General features: G+C 36.5%; 1 long non-coding RNA gene across 1 annotated transcript; it reads left to right on the forward strand.

Annotated features, from left to right (window-relative positions):
* LOC120246186 lies at positions 1 to 26,100 on the forward strand. Its single transcript, XR_005531977.1, has 8 exons — positions 1 to 378; positions 1,306 to 1,378; positions 1,724 to 1,820; positions 6,684 to 6,827; positions 12,507 to 12,563; positions 19,786 to 19,905; positions 22,754 to 22,871; positions 25,913 to 26,100. It is a non-coding gene; the product is annotated as an uncharacterized LOC120246186 (long non-coding RNA).
* Positions 26,101 to 26,561: the final 461 nt, after the last annotated feature.

Consider the following 26,561-nt stretch of genomic DNA (forward strand, 5'->3'; position numbering starts at 1 on the left):
ACCCCGCGAGGGGAAATGAGGGGCGCCGCTGAAGAAGCGGTGCCCACTGGGCAAGTGCTGCCCAAAGGACTCCCGGAGCTGGACGGCACTGAACTAAGGCCACCACCTGTGAGATCAAGCCCCTCTGGCCCTGTAATCAAGTGCCCGCAGGGATCCATGGTCCATGGGGACCACTCTGAGAACAGGTGTTCCCAGTGCTAGCTCTGGTTTGAGTTTCAGTTCTCTGCCAATTTCTCTTATTTGCCTCCCCCTCTCCCCCAATTCAATACAATCCTACGGAGTTGGTTTTTGTTTTTGTTTTTTTGCTGCGTTTTGTTTGCTGCTGAGGAAACAGCCTTTGAAAGAATAAGGGACATGGGCAAGGCCACGTAGGAACTGGTAAGGACAAAATTTGAACTTCAGCTTGACTCTTTCCATTATACCTTTCTACATTTTCTCAGTTTCAAGCGCTGACAGGCAGTGTCAGGGGCAACTCAAAGCCATAAGATTTCCCGGTTTGTGTAAATGGAAGGGAAAGTTTATAAGTGAGGAATATAAAGACAGGTCTTAGACTTCAGGTATGGTTATGGATAAGAGGCTGAAGAAAAAAAGAAGAACCATAAGACACTGGAGATCCTGGAAAGCAGATTCCCAAAACCGTGTGAGGAAAGTTAGAAGACAAGGCCATTTAAAAAAATAAAATAGAAGAACCTTTACTGCAAGAAACAGAAACTATCTCTTACTAGTTTGAGCACAATGACGATCTATTTATCATAATATGTGAATAGATATGTTTACATAATGTAAGGGCAAGAAGTCAACCAGTTTTCCAAAAGAAGCTGGAAGGGGAAAATTAAAAGCCATCAGAAACTCAGGAAGTTCTGTTCCTTCTCCATCTCTTCATTTCTTTGGGTGTCCTTTCCACTTACCTCACTCTGGAAACTCACCTTCTCTCTCCCACTTTGTCCATTAGGCTGATGCGTGACAAACCACTCTCCCCAAGGTTTTCTATCTTCTCATCAAGAGACCAGCCCAAACAACCCAGGAAAGAGTATATACTATGAACCCAATTTAAGTTAGACTAAGCTCACATTTGACCCGATCAGCTAGGGTCAAGGGAAAATCCTCATGGATGTTAAATATGCAGTCTAGAGAGGAGTGATAGAAGTTAATATAGAAATCTTAAAGGTTGTCCACAATTTTAATGGTAGCTGTCTTTTCTTTTTAATTGTCTTATGTATTGAACACCTCCCTTGCATTTTTGTAGATCTCTAACTTGTGAAGCTCACCTTTCTAAACTAGAATATATGACATTTTCTTTTTCAGCTTCCCTTGCAACCAGTATAGGCATGTGGATAGATTCTGCCAGTCAAGTACCCATGGACCAGATTTTAATTTGGTGAGAAATAGCGTGGAGTAAGGGAACAAAGCATAGCAAACAAAAGTCCAGTTTCCCTGACATCATGAATGTGGGGATATGGGTAATTTCTAGAGGGATTGATGGATCAGGGAAGCCACCCCATAACAATTTGCTACAGTCCAATTTCAGGTTGGCAAATTAATAAAACTATTTGAGAAATAATTATTGGATTTTTTTCCAAGATAGCACCCTTGATGGTTTGATGAAAAACATCTCTCAGGGGACTACAAAACTGAAAAATTAGCAACTCTAGACATAGATTTTCCTCTTAATTTTAACCCAAGAAAATAATTAATATTAACTTGTCCTCATATTTTCCTGCAGAAAAGAAACACATTTATCTTCCCATTTCTCTATTGTATCTTAGTGAAAAATGCCAAGACGTCATCAGCGGATAAGACAGGAAACAAGATTGTTGGGGGTAAGAGCAAATTGCTTCTAGAACAAATAAGTGACTGTAGCCTTGCAGTTTCTAAATGCAAAACTGAGGAGATGTTAACCACCTCTCTTATGAACTTTCCAAATGAAGGAGAGTTGATGGTTATGTAATGCCTGCATTTTCCACATACAAGCTGATCATATAAGCTGTATATCAGGCTGAAGTTGAATAAAGCAGAGATTATTAATGTGCTACATTTAAATAACTGCAAACCATTACAGCCTAGTCATACTCCCAGAAAAATATACTCTGAGTCTGGAAATGCGTAGAAAATCCCTTTTGGGCATCTAGAAATTATTTCATGCTAAGCTAATGATAACATGGCCCCAAATGAGATGGTCAGATTATAGAAATTATATTCAAGAGAAGCTGCTTTGTGGAGTATGACCACAGTGGCACTATGTTCTTGACTTCATCCCTCAGACATGCCACCGTTTTCTGAATCAGCTCCCATAAAATGCAACAGGTATATCCTTTTGCATTACCTACCCATTTTGCTGGATGATAGAGTCCGATTAGGAATCAAACCTACAGGATTAAAGCTTGGTGCAGGAACATTCTCAATATCTCAAGTCTATTATTGCCTTCACTTATATAAGATCTACCTGCTCTGCCAGAATTGAATGAAGACCTTACATTAAAGGCAAACAATGAACCCAAAATTTCCTCTCCTCATTCCCAATATTATGATATTAAAGATTTTTATTTCTAACCCCCTTGCCCATTTATCTGGTCTGGGAGTTGAGAAGGAATAGCTAAAGTGTCTGAGAATAAATAGAACCGTTGCTGGCTACATTACTGCCCTTCTAATGAGAACCACCATTACCCAAGGGTTCAGGTCTCATTTCATTCAATAAAACATACCAGCTTCCAGCATCCAGGACAAGATGGAGTAGACGCACTTCTCCCTATTCCTATCACTAATTACAGCTAAAACTTTGGACAAATATAAGAAGACTCCTAGAAGTAACAAGGCCATTACCCCCATGTCCTTGCCAACGTAATACAAGAGAAGATTTGCTGAAATAGAAGATTTAACCTGTACTAAAATACATAAGCATAAAATTTACTGTCAAACCCATCTTTAAGTGTACAGTTCAGGGGCATTAAATATATCCACACTGTTGGTCAACCATCACCACTGGTGGTTTCTCCACAGAACTCTTTTCATCTTGCAAAACTAAACCTCTATACCTATTAAACACTCCCTGTCCCTGCCCCTAACCCCTAGCAATAACAGTTCTACTGTCTCTGTGAATTTGACTGCTCTCATACTTCAGATACTTGGAATCATGTAGGACTTGTTCTTTTGTGATTAGATTATTTCTTAGCATAATGGGTTCCAGGTTCATCCACGATGTAATTTATGTCAGAATCACCTTGTTTTCAAGGCTGAATAATACTCCATTGTGTGTATAACTACACTTTGTTTATCCATTCATCTGTCAATAGACACATGGGTTGCTTCCACCTTTTGGCTATTGTGAATAATGCAGCTATGAACATAGGTATAAAATAGTTCTTCAAGTCCCTGCTCTCAATTCTTTTATATATACATGTAGGAATGGAAATCCTGGTCATATAATAGTTCTAAGTTTAACCTTTAAGAAATGGCCAAACTCTTTCCATTATAGACAGCAGTAACATTTTACTTCCCACCAATAGCACACAAAGGGTCCAATTTCTCCACATCATCTTCAGCATTTGTATTCTTTCTTGATGATAGCCATCCTAATAGGTATAAAATGGTATGGCATTCTGGTTTTAATTAGCAATTCCCCAATGATTAGTTAGGCTGTTGAGCTTCTTTTCATGTGCATATTGGCCATTTCCATATCTTCCTTAGGAAGAAGTCAAGTCCTCTGACCATTTCTTAGTTGGATTGTATGTTTTTGTTGTTGTTGAGTGGTAGAGTTCTTTATATTTTCTGGATATTTACTCCTTCCCAGACATATAATTCACAAATTTGTCTACCATTTTGTGGGTTGCCTTACCACTCTGTTGATTGTGTTCTTTGATGCACCGATGTTTTACATTTTGACATAATCCAATTTACCTATTTTCTCAAAAATTATTGCCAAATCCAGTGTCATGAAGCTTCCCTCCTATAATTTCTACTAAGTTCTTGTTGTGTCACCCCAGCCTATTGATAGTGATTTTGGCAGGGTAAGAAACATATTTTGGCCTGAGGCGCATATTATACCAAGGTCTAGTTCCTCATTCTAATATTATACTATAAGTTACATAAGATGTACCATTGGGAAAATTCAGGTTCAGGGTGCACAGGACCTGTACTATTTTTGCAAATTACTGTGAATTTATCATTATTTAAAAATAAAAAAGTGTTTTCTTATTATTATTTAAATTCAAGTTAGTTAACATATAGTGTAGTATTGGTTTCAAGAGTAGAATTTAGTGATTCATCACTTAAATATAATACCCAGTTCTCATCCCAACAAGTGTCCTCCTTAATGCCCACCACCCATCTAGCCCACCCCTCCACTCACATCCCCTGCAGCAACCCTCAGTTTGTTCTTTGTACTTAAGAGTCTCTTATGGTCTGCCTCCCTCTCTATTTTTACCTTATTTTTTCTTCCCTTCCTTTATGTTTACCCATTGTGTTTCTTAATTTCACATGAGTGAAATAATATGATTCTTGTCTTTCTCTGACTGACTTATTTCACTTAGCATAATACATTCTAGTTGCAACCACATTGTTGCAATGGCAAAATTTCATTCTTTTTGATCAGTGAGTAATTTTCCATTGTGTATATCTACCACATCTTTTTTATTCATTTGTCAGTTGATGGTCATTTGGACTCTACATAATTTGGCTACTATTGATAGTGCTGCTATAAAACTGGGGTGCACGTGCCCCTTCAAATCAGCATATTTGTATCCTTTTGCATAAATACCTAGTAGTGCAATTGCTAGGTCATAGGGTACTTCTATTTTTAATTTTTGGAGGAACCTCCATAATGAAATCCCTGTCAAAATAACACTAGCATTTTTCACAGAACTAAAACAAACAACTCTAAAGTTTGTATGGAACCAGAAAAGACTCCAAATAGTCAAAGTAATGTTGAAAAGAAATCTGAAGCTGGAGGCATCACAATTCCAGATGTTAAGCTGTATTACAAAGCTGTAACCATCAAGACAGCATGGTACTAGCATGAAAAAAGACACATAGATCAATGGAACAGAATAGAGAACCCCAAAATGAAGCCACAAATGTATGGCTAACTAATCTTCAACGAAGCAGAAAAGAATATACAGTGGAAAAAAGACAGAATCTTCAGCAAATGGTGTTGAGAAAACTGGACAGCAACATGCAGAAGAATGAAACTGGATGACTTTATTAACCATACACAAAAAATGAATTCAAAATGGATGAAAGACAGAAAACCATCAAAATCCTAGAGGAGAAAACAGGCAGCAACCTCTTTTACCCGGCAGCAACAACTTCTTACTAGACATGTCTCCAGAGGCAAGGGAAACAAAAACAAAAATGAACTATTAGAACCTCATCAAGATAAAAAGCTTCTGTACAGTGAAAGAAACAATCAACAAAACTAAAAGCAACCAATGGAATGGGAGAAGATATTTGCAAATAACATATCAGATAAAGTGTTAGTATCCAAAATCTATTTTAAAAATGAATCAAACTCAATGCACAAAAATAAAAAGTTTTTCAAGATCCTGCATACTTCACTGAACTCAGACTTCAGACAAATTTATTGCATTCTATGAAACGCTACACCATTGCCATGTGGGAAAAGCCCTGTCTACCCCAAAGTCCCCTCGCTTCCTTCTCCTGCCACAACCGATCAGAAGTGCCACTTAATGCATAGTATCATGTTCATGGATGGCAGAGTACTCTCCAAATGAGAGAGATATACCCAGCAACTAGCTACTTTTTGCCTCTCCTCATAATCATATATCAGAATAGAAGCCTGTGGCAAATTTCAAGTTTGTTATCCTGTGTAAGAGGATCTGTGAGAAAAAGGATATCAGTGTCCCCAGGCATTGTAGAAATATGAGCAAAGCAAGAGGAACTAGGATCTGAACCCCAAGGCTTAGTGGTGGGGGGGGGGTGCAAGAAGGGGTGGTTGGTTCAGCTGTGGCAGAAGGAGGCATGCCTGAGAAACAGCTATCTGAAAACCAATTGAAAGTCCCTACGGTGAGTTATGGCTCTACATAGCAAGGTTAAAAATTTCCTCCTCCTTTGGCTCAGAAACTGTCATAGCTGGTCTGGCTTCAGGGGGCAGAAATTCTCCTCAGTCTCCACAACTGACAATGGTTCCTAGGAAGAGTTATAAGAAACCAGAAATCTCAAGGATTCACTATCTCTTTCTTTGACTCTTGTTTATAAAGGACAGGGGACTCTACTACAAACGTTACAGATGGGCATGGGGGTAGGTAAAACAAAAGGAATCAACCCAAATCTCAATTTTGGGAGGATGTGAGGAGAACAAGGAAGGTCAGAAATATCAAGTCTGGTAGCCTGTAGAATGGAAGAGCTGTAAATGAGGTATCGGCTGTTGGCCACATAGGCGCTGATGAATATTGAGGGAGATCAATTCTTTCAGGGCTCCAGAAATCATGCCATATGATCTCATAGCTAACCAAGTAAACAAGCTTCTAGTACAATTTTGTTGGGCAATGTAAATAGTCATTGTATCTGAAAACTCTGAAAGCCTCCTGGTTTGAATTAAATATTGAGAATCCTAAAATTCTGTTAGGTCATCACCTTTCTTCTCCATCTTGACTTTTTCTTGATGTTTGTTCCTTTCAAAGGTTGGACTAGAATAGTAGTAAGTAATTAATGGCATTCTTTCCTCCCAGGCCATACAAATAATGACTGGTCTGATTGTTCACTGCGTGGGACTGCTCTGGACATATTTGTTTACTACACAAGCTATTATATTTGGAAAAATGTATCTTCCTCTCGTAGTAATAACAGGATATGCATATTGGTCATCTGTGTGTGTAAGTGAATACTCCCTCATTGTTATTCATTAATTTATTCATCACATTTAGTGACTACTTCTGAACCAAGCAGTGTGTCAGAGATAGAACACAAAAAATTTCACAATCTGTTCTCAATGAATGTATTCTTATGTCTAGTTGAAAAGGAATATATCAATATGAAAAAAAACCTAGATTCTTACCAGTAATATTCCTTCATAATAAGAATATGTCTTTGTTAACAGGACACTTTTTACATGCTCCTTAGATAACAGAAACAATAGTAAGATGCATAAGGGGCATTTTGGGAAAATAGAAAATGGTTGGTGACTATTCCACTACCCATAGGCCATTTATTTTGCAAGTGGGGCAAGTAAGATGAGTGAACACAACAGCTAAAGAAATAGTGGGACATATAGAACCTATGTGGGGAAAGAAAAATGAAGTCTTTTTGTTCTGTTGATCTGAGAACAATTTGGTGGAATTGAAAAGAAATCTCTAAAGAAAAATTTACTATGTCTGAGAGTATGGTGGGTGATGTAACATTGTCCCCACAAAATCCGAGTGAAAATATTAATAATAATAATAATAATAACAAAAATAAGAAGAAGGAGAAGGAGAGAAGGAGAAGAAATTTCATTCAACCAGTACTTATAGAGTACCTACTATATGTCAGGTCCTGTTCTTGGTGCCTGAAATATATCAAAAAACAAAACAGACCCCAGACTTTAGGGAGATTTATTCTAGCAGGGGTAGTATGTTACAAGGGCTATGAAAGTAAAAAAGAAAAAGTAGAGTGGGGGGGGATGAAGTTTCTGGGAAAGTAGTGAAAAGATACAGGTTATTATTTTAAATTGGGTGGTTGAAGTCATCCTCACTGAAAAAGTTACTATTAGTCAACTATTGTTATATAAGAAACCATGATGAAACCCCGTAGTGTACAACCAGAAGTACACTGGACCCTTGAATAATGTCGAGGTTAGAGACACTCACCCCTGTGCAGTAGAAAATCTGTATATATTAATCAATAGTACCAAAAGTCCTGGCCACAGAAAAAGAAATAAAAGGCATCTATTTTGGTAAATAAGTAGTTAACTGCCACTATTTGTAGATGACATGATCCTATACACAGAAAATTTTGAAGACTCCACCAAAAAACTACCAGGAGTAATAACTCAATTCAGTATACTTGCAGGATACAATATTAATACTCAGAAATCATGAGCATTTCTATATACTAATAACAAACCAGCAGAATGAGAAATTAAGAAAACAACACCATTTAAATTACACCAAAACAACAACAACAACAACAACAAACCTGATTTAACAAACTTAACCAAAGAGGTGAAAGACCCATACTCTGAAAACTATAAAACATTGATGAAAGAGGGGTGCCTGGGTGGCTCAGCTGGTTAAGCATCTAACTTCAGCTCAAGTCATGATCTCATGGCTTGTGGGTTCAGGCCCTGCATAGGCCCATAGGCTGACAGCTTGGAGCTCAGAGTCTGGAGCCTGCTTCAGATTCTGTGTCTCCCTTTCTCTCTGCCCCTCCCCCACTCCTAGATTTCCTCTCTCTTTCTCTCTCTCTCTGTCTTTGTCTCTCTCAATAAATAAATAATACATAAATAAATAAATAAACATTAAAAATTTTAAAGAAAAAATATTGATGGAAGAAATTGAAGACAACACAAATGAGTGGAAAGATATACTGTGCTCATTAATTGGAAAAATTAATATTGTTAAAATGTCTATAGATTCAATGCAATGTACAGAATCTATTCAATCCCTATCAAAATACCAACAGCATTTTTTACAAAACTAGAAACAAATAATACTAAAATTTGTAGAAACCACAAAGTAACCAAATAAGCCCCGAATAGCCAAAGCAATCTTGAGACAGAAAACAAAGCTGGATGTATTACAACCTCAGATTTCAAGATATACTACAAAACAGTATGGGTACTGGCACAAAAATAGACACATAGATCAATGGAACAGAATAGAGAGCCCAGAATAAGCCCATGCTTATATAGTCAATTAATTTTTGACAAAGGAAGCAAAAATATACAGTGGGGGAAAGACGGTCTCTTCAACAAATGGTGCTAGAAAAACTGAGCAGCTAAATGCAAAAAAATGAAACTGGACCACTTTTAACACCATACACAAAAACTCAAAATGGTTTAAAGGCTTAATGTGAGAACTGAAACCATAAAAATGCTAGAAGAGAACACAGGCAGTAATTTCTCTGAGATTAGCTGTAGCGACATTTTTCTAGACATAACTCCTAAGGAAGGGACAGAAAAGGAAAGATAAACTGTTGAGACTGCATCAAAATAAGAAACTTCTTCACAGCAAAGGAAACCATCAACAAAACTAAAAGACAACCTACTGAATGGTAGAAGACATTTGCAAATGATATCTCCAGTAGAGGTTAATATCCAAAATATGTAAAGAACTTACACAACTCAACACCAAAAAATAAACAATTTGATTACAAAATGAGCAGAGGACCTGAATAGACATTTTCCCAGAGAAGACATACAGATGGCCAATAAACATGTGAAAAGATGTTCAACATTACTAATCATAAGGGAAATGCAAATCAAAATCAAAATGAGATATCACCTTACACCTATTAAAATGGCTAAAATCAAAAAGACAAGAAATAAGTGTTGACAAGGATGTGAAGAAAAAGGAAACTTGTGCACTGTTGGTGAAAGTGTAAGTTGGTACAGCCACCATGAAAAATAGATTCAAAAGATTAAAATAGTGGGGCACCTGGGTAGCCCCAGTCATTTGAGTGTCTGACTCTTGATTTCAGCTTAGGTCATGATCCCAGGGGCTTGGTATTCTCTCTCTCTCCCCCTCTGCTTCTCTCCCCGCATTGCTCTCTCTAAAATTAAAAAATTATAAAATTAGAAATACCATGTGATCCAATAATTCCACTATTGAGTATTTACCCAAAGAAAATGAATACACTGATTCAAAAAGATATATGCTCCCCTGTATTTACTGAACCATTATTTACAATAGCCAAGATATGGAAGCAACCTAAATATCCACTAATAGACGAATGGTTGAGAAAGAGTTGGTACACACACACACACACACACACACATACACATACACGCACACAATGAAATATTATGAAACCATAAAAAGGAATGAGATCATGCCATATGAGACAACATGGATGGGCATAGAGGGTATAATGCTAAGTGAAATCAGTCAGACTAAGAAAGATAAGGACCATACGATTTCACTCGTAAGTGAAATCTGAAAGAAAAGAAAATGAATAAATAAACAAAAGGCAAACTCAGACCTATAAACAAAGAGAACAAACTAATAATTGCCAGAGGGAAAGGAACCAAGAGGTTCAGCAAATTGTGTCAATGAGAGTGGGAGATACAAGCTTCCATTTAAGGAATGAATAAGTCATAGGAATAAAAGTCATAGCATAAGGAATCTAGTCAGCAGTCCATGATATTGTAATAGGGATATATGGTGACAGATGGTAGCTACACTTGTGGGAAACATAGCATAATGTATGAATTTATCAAATCACTATGTTGTACATATGAAACTAATGTAACATCATGTGCCAATGACACTCAAAGAAAATCTGTATATAATTTTTGACTCCCCAAAAGCTTAACTACTAATAGTTGACCAGAAGACTTACCAATAACAAAAACAACACATACTTTGTGTATTCTATGTATTACAGATTGTATTTTTTCAATAAAGTAAGCTAGAGAAAAGAAAATGTTTAAGAAAATCATAAGAAAGAGAAAATATGCTTACAGTTCTACACTATACTTATCGAAAAGGATCCATGTATAAATGGACCTGCACAGTTCAATGCCATGTTGTTCAAAAGTCAGCTGTATTTATTTCTTCCTCATGCATCTGTAAACTAGCAGAGATTCAGGTGATCTAGGCTGGGACCTAGATCTGGTTTGGCTCAAGCTACAGGTCAGATACAGATCTGTTCCATATGTATCTCATCCTCCTTGGGCTACTGGCTACTAAAGGCATATTCTTCTTGCAATAAAAGGCAGGAACACAAGAAGATAAGCCTAATCCCGCAAGAACATTTCAAGCCCTGGCGTGGCTTACATCTGCTTTTTGATGACTCTGTTTTAAGTTTTGGTTTTCTGGGAAGCTTTTCTAGAATGAGAGCCTCAAGTGAAGGAAGTCCAAGATGCTAAGAGGGAACATTCTTCTTGGTAAAGTGCTTATTAGTACTTGGTAAAGCATTTGGTAAAGCGCTTAATTTACTTCAGGGTTTTTGTGAAGAAGACAGGGCCACCACAAGATTTATGGAAATACAGAAACTAGTATAAGCATTGGAGCCTTCAAAAATGTGGGAGTTCCTGGAGATGAGAAGATGTGGAAAGGAGAGATGGAGAATTGTAAGGAGAATCTCTAACTGCTTCTGCCTGAGACACCAGCAAGAGTGGACAGGTTGAAATTGTAATCAAATTTAAGAAGCCATGGGTTCCTGGCCACCAGAGTAGGGTTGCCAAGGGAAGGTTATGGAGAAGTCTAGAAACTGTCTGTGGAAGAAAAAATGGAAACATAACAGAGGAATAGGAGGAAAAAAAATAAAGCCACAGTTGCCATGTCTGATCACCATGATCTTCTGAGAGTGATACTTTCTCCTTCCCTTCTCTCTTCCAAATATTGCTCCAGATTTTCTTTCAGCCACTTGTAATCAGACACCATCAAAGGAAAGGAATTCTGGAAAATGTAGTTCTGAGCCTTAGGTGGAAGCTAATAGGAACAAGTTGGCTATAAATAATTCAGCTAATTGCTCTCTGTGTAACTATCACAACAACCAGTAACACAGAAAGACAGGAAATATGAATCCTCATTTTACCAATGAAAAAAGCAAAACTAAAGATAGGGTAGGTACTTCCTATTGAATCACATAGAAAGCAAAGTGCAAAAAATTCAAATTCAGATCCTTCTGACCCCAAAATACTACTTAGTATTAACAGGTTAGTGACCCCATTTTTCTGGGGAAAGAACATTCCTTCCCTTTACCACTAATGGAATAGTTATTGTTTTAATGCTGTGGGAAGTTTCCATGCATGCATAAAGTTGCACCAATGAAATAAATAAATTTCTGATACACCATGTCCTCTTTCTAACAAATTTTAGGAAGTGATAGAAGGTTTCAGAATAAGCTATTCATAGAAGACATTATATGATTCTTATATTTAAATATGTAAAATGAAACTTTAATATTTTCTGAATTATATTTTCCATTACTAAAATATTTTTAACATGATATTAAAAGTACTTCCACGTGAAATCACCAAGATATAACATTGTCTAGTAGTAAATTCATTAATGGGATATATTTTTTTGTAATTCACCTTATGGGATCACTAGATTAGGACTGACAAAATCTAAGTAAAATTTGACACTGCTTTTGCCCCATGAAGTCAACTCGAAGTTCACATAGTTCCATTTCCAATACATGTGTTGCATTACTGAACAGAGACTTCATGCCCTTCCTATCTCTTTAATACAGAAACTTTGAATTATTTGCTGAATGATTTTCTCAATGGTCCCATCAAAGAATTAAGATGGTATTCTTCATGTTACAGCATCCAGGATTCTTTTACTCTTTAAGTTTATATATAAAGATAATAACTAGGTATTAATAAATGTGATTTTTGTTTCCAGTTTATCTTCTCGGGAGTCTTTGCAGTATTAACAGAGAGGATGCATTCAGTGTTCTTGGTAAGTCAGAATGCTTGTAGCAACTATAGATATAACAGTTTTATTTGCCAGAAGAAGGAGAGTCAATAAGGAGCTGGCATTGTCTCTGAGTCACTTGAGAAAGAACAAAGCTGGAGGCATCACACCTCCTGATATCAAACTATGCTACAAAACTATAGTAGTCAAAACTGTATGGCACTGGCATAAAATAGATACAGAACAATGCAACAGAATCCAGAGCCTGGAATTAAATCCCTGCATTTAGAGTCAACCAGTATTCAGTAAGGGAGTCAAGAATACCCAATGGGGAAAGGATAGTCTTTTCAACAAATGGTATCGGGAAGACCAAATAAACAATATGCAGAGGGATAAAATTGGATCCTCATCTTACACCACTGTTAGTTCCTTTAAAAACATACTTTAAATATAGACAGGTTTCAGTAGAAGTTGGGAAAAAGATATTTGTGGTAAAAAACCAACCACATGAAGGCTGTACTGATATTATACAAAGTAGACTTTAAAGCAAAAGTTATCAGAGATTTTTATTTGAAAAGGACACTGCATAATAATAAAAGGTTTAGTTCAACATAAGGTATAATAATCCTAAATATCTATTTACCTATTAAAGTAGCTTCAAAATAAGCAAATAAAAATTGACAAAATAAGAAAGAAGGAGAAATCTACAATCATATATGGAGAAGCTATGCAACTTTCTACCAGAGAATAGAAAAAGAAGAAAAATGCTTCCCAACACATTATGAGGACAGTATATCATTGATTCTAAAATTCTACCAGGATCTTATAAGAAAAGAAAATTACAGACTAAAATCCCTCATGACCATAGATGTAAAAATCCTAAAAATATATATTAGCAAATAAAATACAAAATATAGAAAAATACAAATAAAAAGGATAATATAGTGAAAAATACAAATAGAAAGGATAATACATCATGACTGATCCTGGAAATGCAAAGTTAGATTAACATTTGAAGATAAATCAGTGTGCTCTACCACACTAAAAGCATAAAAACCAAATGATCAACTCAATGACTGAAAAAAAAAATACAATCAATAAAAGGTATCTATCAAAAGAGAGAGGGAGAAATAACATCACGCTTAATAGTGAAAATTGAAAATTTTAAAACTTCCCCTAATCCTTTGTTATCTTTTAACAAGAGAAGCATATAAGCTATCATCTGTATCTTCAGTATTTTATTTAAGGTGTCCTATCCACTGCTATATGGCAAAGAAGAATAAAGTATATGATATTCAAATTAGAAAGAAGAAAAAGTATTTTTAGATGACAAACTTGAAGAGATAAGTGAATTTTTTATCTTCAATATATAAAAACCAAATCAGATAACTTTCTATATATGCTTGCAGAAACCAGTGGATAAACAAATATTAAAATACCATTTACATTAATATTAAAATGGTTAAGACTCCTAGAAACAAATATATCAAAATATGTGTAAGACCTGTATTCTAAAAGAGACACAAGTGGGGCGCCTGGCTGGCTTAGTTGGTTAAGCGTCCGACTTTCGCTTAGGTCATGATCTCACGGTTCGTGGGTTTGAGCCCCGCGTCGGGCTCTGTGCTGACTGCCAGCTCAGAGCCTGGAGCCTGTTTCAGAGTCCATGACTCCCTTTCTCTCTGACCCTCTCCTGCTCACGCTGTCTCTCTCTCTCCTAGAAATAAATTAAAAAAAAAAAAAAACATTAAAAAATATATTTAAAAAAATAAAAGAGACACAAGAAAACGATCTAATGGCATCTTTAAAGCACTGGGAAGAAACTGTGTTCTAGAATCCCATATCCACTGAAAATATCCCTTTAATATCAATGCTGAAATCAATTCGTTCTCATATAAGCAAAAGCTGAGAAAAATCTCTGATCAGATCTACAATGCCAAAGGAAATTAAAGTTCTTCAGGCTGAAGGGAAGAGGTGACAGATGGAAACGTGAACGCACAAGTCGAAATAAAAAGCACCAGAGATGATATAGATGCACCTTTGCTTCTGTAACAAAGTACCACAACCTTATTGGCTTAAAACAACATAAACTTATTATCTTAGAGTTTTAGAGATCAAAAGTTCTCAAAATCAGAATGTTGACGAATGTTTTCCTTCTGGAGGCTGTTGGGAAGATGGTGTTCCCTGCCTTTTTTAGCTTCTAGAGGCTGCCACATTCTTTGGCTGGAGCCACACCTTTCTAATCTCTTATCCTCTGTTCTCATAAACACATTGTCTTTTCTCCATTATCCTCTCTCCTCTCTCTTACAAGGAGCCTTGTGATTACATTTGACCAAACCAGATATTTGAGGATAATCTCATCTCAAGACCTTCGACTTAATCACATCTTCAAAGTCCCTTTTGCTGCATAATTACATATTCACGCTTTCTGGGGATTAGGACATCTATTATGGAACCATTATTTAGCCTACCACATACAGGTAAAGGTAAAATAGTGTGTTTTTTATTTCCTAATATCTTTACTGACTACTAAAAGCAAAAAATTTACCCCTGAATAGCCAAAAGCAATCTTGAGAAAGAAAAACAAAGCTGGAGGCTCATGGGCTCTAATTTCAAACTATATTACAAAGCTATAGTAATCAAAACAGTATGGTAATGGCATAAAAACAGATATATAAATCAATGGAACAGAACAGAATAGAAAGCCCAGAAATAAATCCATGTATATATGATCACCTAATTTATGTATGACAAAGGAGCCAAGAATATAAAATGGGAAAGGACAGTCTCTTCAATAAATGGTGTGAAGAAAACTAGACAGCTTGGGCACCTGGGTGGCTCAATCAGTTGAGCATTGACTCTTGCTTTCAGCGCAGGGCATGATCTCATGGTTTGTGAGTTTGAACCCTACATCGGGCTCAGTGCTGATTAGTGCAGAGCCTGCCTGGGATTCTCTCTTTCCCTCTCTGCCGCTCCTGTGTGCTCTCTCTCTCTCTCTCCCTTTCTGTCTTTCTCTGTCTCTCTGTCTCTCTGTCTCTCTCTGTCTCTCTCTCTCACACACACACACACATAAATATACATACATACATACATAAACTTTAAAAATTAAAAAAAAAAAAACTGGACAGACACAATGCAAAGGAATGAAACTAGACCACTATCTCACACCCTACAAAAAATTAATTCAAATGGATGAAAGACTTGAATGTAAGAACTGAAAACATAAAATTCCTAGAAGAAAACACGGGCTATCAGCTCCTTGATATTGGTCTTGGCAATGATTTTTCTTGGGCCTGACACCGAACACAAAGGCAGCAAAAGTGAAAATAAGCAAATGGGACTACATCACATTAGGAACTTCTACACAGCAAAGGAAACCATCAACAAAGTGAAAAGCCAATCTACCAAATGGGAGAAAATAGTTACAAATCATATCTCAGATAAGGGGTTAATTACCAAAATATATAAGGCAATAGCAAAAAAGCCAAACAAGCTTCAAGTTGGGCAGAAAATTGAAATAGGCATTTAAAAAATGTTTTTATTTAAATTTCAGTTAGTTAACATGCAATGTAATACTAATTTCCAGTGTACAATATGGTGATCCAACGCCTCCATACAACACCCAGTGCTCATCATAGCAAGTGTACTCCTTAATCCCCATCATCTATTTTACCCATCCCCCTACCCACGTCCCCATCAGTTTGTTCTCTACAGTAAGGAGTCTGTTTCGTGGTTTGCCTCCCTTTTGTTTTTTTCCCTTTGCTCATTTGTCTTCTTTCTTAAGATGAGTGAAATCATCTTTCTTTCATATGAGTGAAATCATATGCTATTTGTCCTTTTCTCATTACTTATTTCACTTAGCATAATACTCTCTGGCTCCATCCACATCATTGCAAATGGTAATATTCCATTCCTCTTTATGGCTGAGTAATATTCCATTGCATATATATATACCACATCTTCTTTGGACACTTGGTCTATTTCCATAAGGTAACTATTACAGATAATGCTGGTATAAACATCAGGGTACATATATCCTTTTAAATTAGTATTTTGTCTCCTTTCGGTAAATACCTAGTAGTGCAATTGCTGGATCATAGGATAATTCTATTTTTAACTTTTTTGTGGAAACTCCATACTGTTTTTCAGAGTGACTGCACCAGTTTGCATTCCCACCAACAGAGCAAAAGCGTTCTCCTTTCTCTACATCCACGCCAGCACCTGTCATTTTCAAAGAAAACAAACAGAAGGCCAACAGGTACATGAAAAGATGCTAAACATCACTAAACACCAGAGAAGGGCCTATCAAAACCATAATATCACACCTGTTAGAATGACTAAAATAAAAAAGATACGAAATAGCAAGCTTTGGTGAGGATGTGGAGAAGAGAACCGTCATGCACTGTTGGTGGGAATGAACTGGTGCAGTCACTATGGAAAACAATACGAAGGATACTGAAAAAGTTAAAACTGGAATGACCATGTGATCCAGCAATTTGATTTCCAGGAATTTATCTGAAGAAAACAAAAAAACTAACTTGAAAAGATATAGGCATCCCTATGTTCATTGCAACATTATTTATAATAGTCAAGATATGAAAACACACACACATACAAAATGGAATATGACTCACTCATTTTAAAAAGTATGAATTTTTGCCATTTCCAACAACACAGATGAACTTTGAGGGCATATGCTAAGTGAACTAAGTCATACAGAGAAAGACAAAGACTGTACAATCTCAGTCTAGAAAAATCTAAATCTAAGTCTATATATATAGTAGATTATATATATATATGTATATGTATATTCTACAAAAAGTGTAAAATTTCTAAAAATCTTTAAAAAAAAAAACCTTTATACAACTAGGGAACAGACTGGTGGTTTCCAGAAGTGGAGGGTGGGGTGGACAAAATGAGTGAAGGGAGTGAAAATGTGCCTGCTTCCAATACAAAATAAATAAGTCATAAAGATGTAATATGCAACATGGCAACTGATATAGTTAATAATACTGCATTGCATATTAGAAAGCTGCTAAGAAGATAAATCTTAAAAGTTCTCATCACTAAAATGAAAATTTTTGTAACTATGTATGATGATGGATGTTAACTAACCTTATCATGGTGATCATATTCATAGACATCCCTGTATATCCTAAGAAGTCTACAAAAAGTATTCAGTTTATAAGAATTTATCAACATTGGGGAATACAAATTCATATTAAGAAGCCCATTGTATTTCTGTGTATTGGAGATGAAATTTGTAAAAAATGCCTTTACAATTGCACTCAAAAATACAACATTTAGAAATTATTTTCCCTAGGGGCACTGAGCAGTTCAATCGGTTAAACGTCCGACACTTGATTTTGGTGCACGATTTCATGGTTCGTGGGTTTGAGTCCCACATCAAGCTCTGCACTGACAGCATGGAGCCTGCTTGGGATCCCCTCTCTCTGTCCATTCCCCACTTACATTCTCTCTCTCTCTCTCTCTCTCTCTCTCAATAAATAAACTTTAAAAAAACAGAAATTATCCATAAGTGTCAATGAAATATTTCCAAGACCTTTATTTACATAGACCACTACAAAACATCATAGAGAGAAACTGAACAGTATCTAAGTAAATAGGTATGTTCATGGATGGAAAAACAAACATTTTTAAGATGTCAGTTTTCTTTCAACTGATTTTATAGATGCAGTACAATCCCAATCAAAATCCTAAAAGGATTTTTTCTCTTTATTGATAGGTTGATTTCAAAATCTATATGGAAATAATCAAAAAGAAAGAAAGTATAAAACAAATAGTACTTGATTTTAAGAGTTAAGGATCATATTATTTTAATGTGATTATCCCTCTTTAAGGGAAATTTGTTCCAAAAGAATAAATTAAGATCACCGTACAACAGTAAATAGCATATAGATAAACATATGATTTATCTAGTGAAATAGGTTTCAGAATCCAGTGTAGGCTTTCTTACTTATTATCTAATTCATATAAGATAGAATTCTGTGTGCCTGGATAGCTCAGTCAGTTAAGCATCCAACTTTGGCTCAGGTCATGATCTCACCATTCCTAGGTTTGAGCCCCGTGTCAGGCTCTGCACTGACACTCAGGCCCTGGAGACTGCTTCAGATTCTGTCTGCCTGTCTCTCTCTCTCTCTCTCTATCTATCTCCCCATGCCCCCCCTTCCCCCGCTTGCACAGTCTCTCTGTCTCTCTCTCTCAAAAATAAATAAACTTAGGGGCACCTGGATGGCTTCGTCGATTAAGCGTCAGACTTCGGCTTAGGTCATGATACCAAGGTTTGTGAGCTCCAGCCCTGTGTCAGGCTCTGTGCGGACAACTCAGAGCCTGGAGCCTGCTTCAGACTCCGCATCTCATCTCCTTCTCTCTGCCCCTCCCCAACTCACACTCGTGTGTGTGTGTGTGTGTGTGGGTGGGTGGGTGTGTGCGCGCGTGCACGCATGTGCATATGTGTGTCTTTCTCAAAAATAAACATTTATAGATAAATAAGCAAACTTAAAATAAGAATTCTACTGGTGCAAATGAGAACAAGGAAGTAAGTATGAGAGAAGGATGTCCCCCAAAACAGTATCATAGGGTTTAATCACTCCTCTGAGCTCATCTGTGGACAAAGTGTGATTATGCAGCAACATTACATATTTGCATTGCCCTGAGTGCGTAGCCTGACATGACGTGGCCTGAAAACCTTGGCATGTAATTCCCCACTATCTTCAAGATAAAATCCTAATTATCTATCTAGATGGTACCTGTCTCTCCAGCAAAATTCCCAATGACTCCCCTTCTAGCACTGTTAAATGAACCACGGCAAACTCCTGGAATATTAGCTCTCTGGTAATCTGACCCTGTGTGGCTCCATGAACTTACCTATACTGTTAACATTTTTTCCCATTCTATTCATATTTAATAGGCCCTTGTTTGTCTTCCTCAGTCTACCTGAAGACCAGAGACTTCTTTTCTGCCTCTTTATCTAATAACACAAAGGATAGTTTGCATGGTACAGAATTGACATTCAACAATTCATTGTCAGAGAAGGAATAAATATAGGCATGCTACATCAAAAGTTTCATTTTCTCCAAAATTGTTCAGTTATTGGGATCCTGACAAATCTGCAGTTCTGACAGTCCTTTTCATGGTCTTTACTACTCTGGAAAGATCAGAATTTGTATAAATCTTCTACTTGAATATACCTGGCAGTGGTGTATATAGAAACTTCCAATGACCAAGTGACTCTCTTTATCTATTCCAGATGTCCTATACTATGGTAGTGAACATCGTAAGTGCCTGCACTGCAGTGATTGGCCTGATTATACTATCACTTGAGTTTATAATATATAGTATGACTACAAAACCTCCTATTTGGCCAGAGGTAATTACCAGATTTCTATGAAATTTTCATCACAGATTTAGAATTACATTTAAATTCTTTGGTGAGCAATCCAAGTAGTAAAGTATAATGCAAGATATGACAGTGACCTTTATCATTTATTTACTCTGGTGTGTACTTCTACTACAAACCCAGTTCAAACTACAGGTTGGATTTCTAAACCTATTTTTAAACCTATTTCTTTTTTTTTATTTTTTAAATGTTTTATTTATTTTTTGAGAGAGAGAGAGAGAGACAGCGTGAACAAGGGGAGGGTCAGAGAGAGAGGGAGACACAGAATCTGAAGCAGGCTCCAGGCTCTGAGCTAGCTGTCAACACAGAGCCCAATGCAGGGCTAGAACCCACAAATTGTGAGATCATGACCTGAGCCAAAGTCGGACGCTTAACCGACTGAGCCACCCAGGCGCCTAAACCTATTTCTAAACCCCAAATATCAAGTAAGCAAATGGGAATGCATTCTAAATATTAGTAGATGAGTTTTGAGTGGTTTAGCATTACATTCAATTCTGCTATTGAATTAGTATTATATTCAAATCTGGTATTATATACCAATTCTAGTATATAATATGCCTACCTAGTAGCCAAGATATTTTTATAATAGGAAGCTCAGTTCTTCCTCGGTACCTATTATCTCCAAGGTCAGTTTTCCCAGGCCTTAAATGATCAAGTTTATTATAGCAAGATTGATCTTCAAAGAAGGAAATAACATCCTTATATACTTGTGATACCCAGGGATTTATGCTTACCAGGGATGTAATCTTCAGACAGAATAAAGCAGAACACTATAAATGTATGTGATTTGCAGTGTATGTGTAATCAGTTCTGTATACACATGACTGTATGGACTTTTCTGAACTGCCTTCGTGTCTGTCAGTCTGCCTGTCAGCAGGTCTATGTGAGTCTGTTTAAGTGTGTCCATGTTTGTGTTTCAGTATCTTCATATAGCTGTGTTTCTATCCACATGGAACTGTGGACATTTGTGCATTTAACCATATATGTTTGTTCATGTGGAGAAAAGGAGCTATGATAGCAAGGAGGTAGAAATTAGTGCTAGGCAAGTTGGGTGGGAGTTAAACCTTAAGTTCTAAAACCTCTATGGATTCCTGTCTTTCTGTTCCATCCTATTTGCCCAGGGCTTGACAGAGGTCAAGAGAGCTGGGCTTTTGACCAAGACTTAGAAATCAGCTTTTCTGAATTGAGTCCGTCAGATGTTGCCTGTTTTTAAATTCTTAGCCTAATACAAGCTCTCCTTACTTCAAAATCCCAAACTCTTGGTTAATTAGCTAGTTCCAACACATATATGTTGGTTTGCGTTTTGCTGAATTTTTCTTATTTCTACATAGTTTTGAAAGTGATTTTACACTAAGTGGGATTGTAAACTTCCTTGGGGGAATGATTTATGTCTCTGACTCAATTACAGAAATAAGCTAAGAAACGTTGGGGCGCCTGAGGCACCCAATTGATTAAGCGACCAACTCTTGATTTCGGCTCAGGTCGTGATTTCATGGTTTGTAGGTTTGAGCCCTGCATCAACACAGAGCCTGCTTGGGATTCTCTGTCTCCCTCTCTCTCTCTGCCTCTACCCTACTCACACTCCCTCTCTCTCAAAAATAAACATTAAAAAAAAGAAGAAGAAAAGAAATGTTAAGCTGCTTACTCATGCTCAGAGCTCTTTACTTGCAGAACATTCATTCTAATAAAAATGGTCTAAATTCCAAGTTATTTCACTGCATAAAATTGAGCCCTAACAGAAATCAGTTAAATGCCACCTCAGAGAACCATCTTCTCACTGAAGGGAATGTTAATATTTTATGACACATACTCTGAAGGATACCTTAAAGTAAAATCTTAAATAAATATAAACCTCCAGATATTGCTTAAGATTATATTTGCACAACAAGAATGTCTCATTTTACTAGGTTGCAATGCAATTATAATCTTGATTATTTCATTTTTCCATCTCTTCTCTTGAACCTGCGATGCATGTATAAGCAAAAAATCCAAGATCTTCTTCCTGAAGCCCATTCCCTGCTGACCCGCTCAAGTGATTCAAGAACATTGAGAGCCAAAGATTCAATATGGCTTCCAAACTTCTAGTTGAGAATCCTGGGACATCTCAGTAATGTACCAGCATGTCCATAATTTCACTGCCATGGCTTCAGTTGCTATTAAATGGTGTCAGTATTGAAAACTGGTCTCAGTAGCCCATGGTGGCCTTGTCACAAAAATGCTTTGGGCGTTTAGGCCTGCAACTATCTGTCCTTCAACTATCCAAGCTGTCCTACAAGGAGATGGGTCTAGTGGGGTTTCAAGTCAGAAGCACAATCCCAAGAGGAAACCACCTATTCACAGGACACAAAAGCCCTTCTATTGAGCCTTGTCATAAACCCAAACCTTTTTATTTTTCTTCACTGTAAGTTTCTTCTTAGGACCTTTTCCTAAAACAGGCCTAATTCCAAACATCTCTGCATTAAATAAGTTCTGTAACACTGAACTTCAAGAGTGTTCCAAGTCCATCTTCTTTAGAGGTCCATTGGCTTCAGTGAAAATTTGCTGACCTTACCCCTAACCACACACAGGAAAGCACAATCGATGATTCTCATTATCCATTTGGCAGAAAACTGTCAGCTTATACTCATCCTCAATAATTATCAGTTATCATTATGATCAAGAAAATATAAATAACCACAGTTTGGGGGGCTGGGGATATATTGAGTAGTTCTCTCATTTTTTTTATCTTCCTGAAATTAATTGTACAATGCCTTTATTATTTTAAAAGTGTTAACATATAAATATCTGTAAGGAATGTACATTTTATTTTTGGAAACAGAGAAGTGGTAAAATCCTTTCAGAATATCTATTCCTATTCACCTTGTTGGAGTTATTTATGGCGTGTACAGTGGTCCATTGGATATACAAAGCTAAACAACGCAGATAATAAAGATGTAGTAAGTATCTCCTTTATCCATGGTGAATTAGAAGATACTGGATTCCATGCTGAACTGAACTAAAGCATTAATAAGATTTTAGTGTCATCTCCAAACTGTGTTAAAGGTAGCTGAAAACACTCTGTACTATTGTGCACTACATAAGTTTCTGTACAATTGAGGGTAAATAATTTGCTCTAGACAAAGGTGTTTTGTATTACATAATATTTTTATGGTCACACCTTATGAGAGAACAGGATGGAAGATACATGATTTTCTAGCTTGAGGCTGTTTAAGTCAATAGATATTTCACTAGAAACAAACAAAAAGAATCTTGTGGAGGTCATACGCCCATCCAGAGATTTGGGAATGCTGAAGTCCTATATCTTTAATTTTCAAAAGTTTGAGAAAACATGTTGAATATCAAAGTGTAGGATCTTTAGCAATTTCAGAAACCATGATTTTAAAGTAACTGAGAAGTTGGAAAAGATGGTAAAAGCCCTTTTCCTATTTCCTCCACATCTACTACTTCATGTCTAAAGACAAACTTTATCTCCAACTGACCTCAACATCACTGAATCAGAGAACTTTGGTAAAAGATACATCTGCCCTTTCCTCCCCAGTTCCCTTATCATAGACCCAGGTTTAAGGATCACTCATAAGAATAACTCATAAGGAATGCAGTGTTTACATGGGGGAAAGAGTGATTTGTCCATGTATTCTAGACCAGATACATAGGGAGATTTAAGAAATGATAATTAAGGATCAGAATACCTATAACAGTGGTCTTGGAACAGAAGTAGGAAAAAAAGATTTGAGAGAAAAGAGGGAGTGAGATACTTACAGATCCTGTTTTCAAATATTCCTGGTTCTAAGCCTTCATATGTGCTTGGATGAAGCCATTGATACCCAGATAATATTTTCCTCCACTTTAAGCATCTGCTAAGGATAGGCATTGAAACATTCAGACTAAAGTACAAATCACTGAGATCAAGTCAATCATTGCTCTGATAGGAGAATGGAAATACAAACTGCCAAATACTGCGGGGGGGAAAAAATGGGAAAAAAAACAAGGAAACCTTTGATCTAAGTTGTGAGATGAGGTAAGAATGATATGGGTAAATCTCAGCTTTGAGAGCTCTACCCAAGACTATTGGGTTTTACTCCGATCAAAAGTGTGATGTGTGGAATGTATGATTATGGAAATTATAGAACACCAGAATATGGGAAAACTTCATCAAATGACATATGTCTTAGAATCTCAAAACTAACAATGGAGAGGGAAACTTTATAGAAAATGTATTAAAAGGCAATCAGTGATCCAGACATCAGGCTTTCAACACCCTAATTTCTATGGAATGACATTGCATGTATTTTCAAAAGGAAATGCCTTTTGCAGTAGAAATGGAGTATCAAGAGAAAGTAGAAAATTCAAAGGGACAATTTTTTGCTGATAATCCCATCTCTATTCCAAATAGTTTTATCAGATTAATTCAAAATAGAGAATGGGGCGCCTGGGTGGCTTAGTCGGTTAAGCGTCAGACTTTCGCTTAGGTCATGATCTCGCGGTTCGTGGGTTCGAGCCCCGCATCGGGCTCTGTGCTGACTGCCAGCTCAGAGCCTGAAGCCCGTTTCAGTCTGTGACTCCCTCTCTCTCTGACCCTCCCCTGCTCGTGCTGTCTCTCTCTCTCTCTCCTAGAAATAAATAAAACATTAAAAAAAAAATAGAGATTATTTAAGCAAATCAATCTGCAGATTAAGATGATAAACCAAACAAGGCATATTTATGGAATGGTAAGTAAATTAATGAGCATGGAGCAGTCTTTGTGGAGGTGAGTGGTGGAGAAATGGGATTCAAGAAAGTAGATTGGATCTAAACTATTACAGAAATGAATGTTGTGCTATCATATCCAAACTCTCATGCTAAAAGTGTTGGCTACCTAAATTTTAATACTGGGAGAGGGAGAAAAGGAGGACACATATAGTTAGATCATATCAATAATATTGACAGATCTTTTTTTTCCCATTTGAGAATGCTTCTCAGCTCCCTAGCCAGGGCAGCTGTTTGATGGTGGTGCTGTTAAGAGGAAAAAAAGACAAATTATTTTGTGGGTGAGATGATAAGTTTAACTTGAGATATATTTATTTGAAATACTTTGGGGTCATTTAGCTTAAAACCTCTAGTCAGAAGCTGGAAATATGAGCCTAGAACCAGAGAGGTCTAAGATGAAGATTCAGCACTAGGATTGCTGTAAGTTCATAGTTGGTTGAACATGTTTTTGGTATAAATAGTGTTGCCCATGGAGAAACTGTAGAGCTATAGCTGAAAGAGTCAAGGGACATAATAACAGCCTAAGGAGATTAAGGTCCAGGTAAAAAACCAAGTTGAAAGGTCAAGTTTGTGAGATTAGAAAATAATGGCCAAGTAGTAAAATGGGGAACCATAAATGGGAGCCATAAAATGAGTGGTGAAATGGGAATGCCTTTAGTTCTATCTAAAAGCATTCAAACTAAGAATTTAAAAAAGAAATTATGTTTCTAGCCAAAAGGAGGCAAACAAACAAAATGCACACCAAGCACACATACATACACACGTCAAATTCATAATTCTCCTATGAATAAATTGAAAGAAAAAAGCATGAATTGAACATATAAGAATGTATAGCTCTCTACCCAATTAGAATTTAAACTGATAGGTATTCAAGCTATACTAAATAGTGCAACTTAGTTTGAGTAGAAAACTATACATTCTTACATGATCAATCTTTTTAAGGGATCTATCTATTCATATAATATCATTTTTGGCTGTCAACCTAAAGAAACAAAAAGGAAGGAAGGAAGAAGAAAAGGAAGAGAAGGAGGAAGGGAAAGAGGCAGTGAAGGAGGAAGAAGGAGGAAGGAAATTATTTTTAAAGCACCAAAAGCACATGGTTTAATTTTTAAAATCTCAAGGATAAGAATTTTCCAAATAGCATTCTTTCCAGAATTATACCCCAAATCCTACAGTTATTTATTTGGGAGTGTATTAATGATTCAATTTACTAACATCCAACTTACCTCAGGTACACAGCAGAAGGGAATCCTTTACCTACATATTAAAGAACCATAATGACGTGAGTCAAGAAGAAAGTGTAGTGCCGAATGAAGAACTTCATTTTGTTCAAGAGGCTTCTTGGAAAATGCATTTTAATTAAGTCCATCACAGTATTTCCTTTCCCCCACTTCATTAATAAAAATTTTAATTGATAAATTGGTTTTTCATCTGTGTGGGGAGGTGAGTGAGCATAAATTTATCTCAAGTTGAATCTGGTCATAGATTCTCTCATACAAGAGAAATGATAAAAATTGGTACAATGTTTCTGGAGTGGTATTTAGATCTAATATTATATGATGATATGCTAAATGCCAACTCAAGGAAACCATATCATTGTAGAAAGGAAAGGCAGTATAAATTATGAAAGATCCCATTGCCTGTGAGGGTCTCTCAATAGATTAGCTTGAAATACAAATTCGAATATTTCTTTCTTCCTAGATATTGCTAACATTTGCATTACTTTCCTACAATAAAGTATGTTATAATTTAATATCTCCCTATATTATTGAGACTAAATGAATGAATGACTCTTGGATTTTAGTTTTTCTAGAAAGGCCAACTTCCAAAATGTTCCATCTTTATGCCCACAAGTTTACTTTATATTTTATCACACTTCG

This window comes from Hyaena hyaena, unplaced genomic scaffold, assembly GCF_003009895.1.
Source record: "Hyaena hyaena isolate Hyena2069 unplaced genomic scaffold, ASM300989v1 scaffold_456, whole genome shotgun sequence".
NCBI classification, from domain to species: Eukaryota; Metazoa; Chordata; class Mammalia; order Carnivora; family Hyaenidae; genus Hyaena; species Hyaena hyaena.